Here is a 2,456-nt window from a genome sequence, read left to right as displayed (position 1 = left end):
CCTCCCCCCCCTCCGGGGGACAATAAAAAGGCCCTAAACCTCCGGGGGACAATAAAAAGGCCCTAAAACACTCGGAGGCCCCAGCGAGATTCGAACTCGCGACCCCTGGTTTACAAGACCAGTGCTCTAACCCCTGAGCTATGGAGCCGCCATCTTGGGCCGCAGCCCCCGGGGGAGCCCCAAAACCCGCAGCTTTCACCCCAATCCACCCCCCCCAGTGATGACGTCACAGGGCAGGAGGGAGGGGCCCCTGGGACACCAAAAGTGGGGGGATATTATTATTATTACTATTATTATTATCACTATTATTAGTAGTATTATTATCACTATTATTATTTCTATTATTATCATTATTATTATTATCACTATCATTATAATTACTATTATTATTGCTATTACTATTGATATTACTACGATTAATAATAAATCATTAAATAGATAAATTATAAAAATAATAATAATAAATTAATTATAAAATTTTAAAAAAATGTTAATAAATAACAAACCTAATAATTTAATAATCATCCTAGTTATCCTAATTATCTTTATCAGTAATAATTATATTATTATTATCCTTATTATCCTTTTCAGTAATAGTAATGATATTATTAATTATCCTAATTATCGTCATTATCATTATCAGTCATAATGATAATAATTATTATTACCCTTATTATCGTTACCAGGAATGATATTATTGATAATTATCCTAATTATTCTAATTATCCTTATTCTCCTTTTCAGTAATAGTAATGATATTATTATTAATGATTATCCTTATTATCGTTATCAGTAATAATAATATCATTATTAATTATCCTTATCAGTAATGTCATTATTATTATTATTATTATCCTAATTACCCTTACTATCCTTATTAGTAATAATGATTATATTAGTAAATATTGTTATACTTAATAACATTATCAGCATTATTATTATTATCAGCATTGTTGTTATTATTATTATTATTGCTACTACTACTACAACTATTATCACTATTATTACTATTATTATTACCATTATTATCACTATTATTATTACTATTATTATTTTAACCAGATTTGGCCAAATTACAGGGAGAAAATCTCTGCCTGTGCTGCCCATTTATATTATTACTAATATTATGATTACTGTTATTATTATTAACTCCTGCTAACACTCTTCCTATTATTCTAATTATTATCAATACTTAATAAAACACTCTATAATTGACACATAATTACACCTTAATAACTCACATTCTATAGACCAACATAAACCCCATTAATATTATTAATAAACTCTTATATGTTATCAATGCATAATTATTAGCCCATTAGACTTTATTAATAGTCGAATTAACAGCACTAATAATCATAATCATTAATCATGTATATTAAGACAATTTTGGCCCAATTCCAGGCAGGGAAAACTCCCCCCTTTGTCCTTCCTCATTTTTCTACCACCTCCCACCTCATTAATTCCTAATTATTCTTCCTATTAGCATCATTAATCTTTCATTTCTCATTTTGCCTTTATTAGTCCTTAATATTCTCCACCAAAAGAGGTTGGAACCCACCTCAAAATGTCCATTTTTGTCTCAGAAAACCTCAAGTTTCCCAAAATATCTTCAAACCAACCCAAAAATCCCCTTCAAAAATCAATTTTTTCCATCGTTTTGGTCAATAATTAATTCATTAATTCAATTAGGAGACAATAAATAACTAATTATTCCAATGACGGGTATTTTTTTAACCCCGTTTTGAGGTCGGGACGTGAAACGAAAGATCAACCAAGAAGTTGGACCCCAAAAAACCCCCCCCAAGAAGCCAAGATTTGTAGGAAATGACCCAAAATGTTCCTTTTTCTGGGCAAAACGGGACAACCCGGAGGTGGGGTCGGATCTTTGGAGGCATCTCCAGGGAGATCATCTCAACAGGAGCATCAACCTTGGGGAGAAACGGGTCTTGTTGACCCCCCAAGAGGACAACCCATCCCCCCCACCCAACCAAAAATGTCCAAATTTGTTGTTTCAGCAGAAAAAATCACGAGATTGAGATGAAATCCCAATAATTTGGCACCTTCTGGGGCCTGGAGCTCCTGGGGGAAGGACAAGAGAAGATCCAGCAGGTGGTGGAGAGGACAAGAAGCTTCTTCCACCTTAGCTTGGGGTTCCATGATGGGACAAGAGCTCGGGGGTCACGTGGTTTGGAGAAGCTCCAATCAGCATCACCCAGAAGAGCTTCTGGAGGAGAAGGTCGTGCCAGGATGGAGGGGAACCAACTGGAGACTCTTCCCAACTGGAGACTCTTCCCAACTGGAGACTCTTCTTCTTCCCCCAACTGGAGACTCTTCCCTTCCCCAACTGGAGACTCTTCTTCTTCCCAACTGGAGACTCTTCTTCTTCCCAACTCGAGACTCTTCCCAACTGGAGACTCTTCTCTTCTCATCTTGCCACTCTTCTCTTCTCAACT

At 35.7% G+C, this 2,456-nt stretch overlaps 1 non-coding gene across 1 annotated transcript; it reads right to left on the bottom strand.

The window, feature by feature from the left end:
* Positions 1 to 75: 75 nt before the first annotated feature.
* On the bottom strand, positions 76 to 148 carry TRNAT-UGU. The gene has a single exon. It is a non-coding gene; the product is annotated as a tRNA-Thr (tRNA).
* Positions 149 to 2,456: the final 2,308 nt, after the last annotated feature.

This window comes from Chaetura pelagica, unplaced genomic scaffold (assembly GCF_000747805.2).
Source record: "Chaetura pelagica isolate M959 unplaced genomic scaffold, ChaPel_1.0 scaffold801, whole genome shotgun sequence".
In the NCBI taxonomy this organism is placed as follows: domain Eukaryota; kingdom Metazoa; phylum Chordata; class Aves; order Apodiformes; family Apodidae; genus Chaetura; species Chaetura pelagica.
Note: the sequence above shows the minus strand (reverse complement) of the source record. Positions and strands in the feature narration are given on the sequence as shown.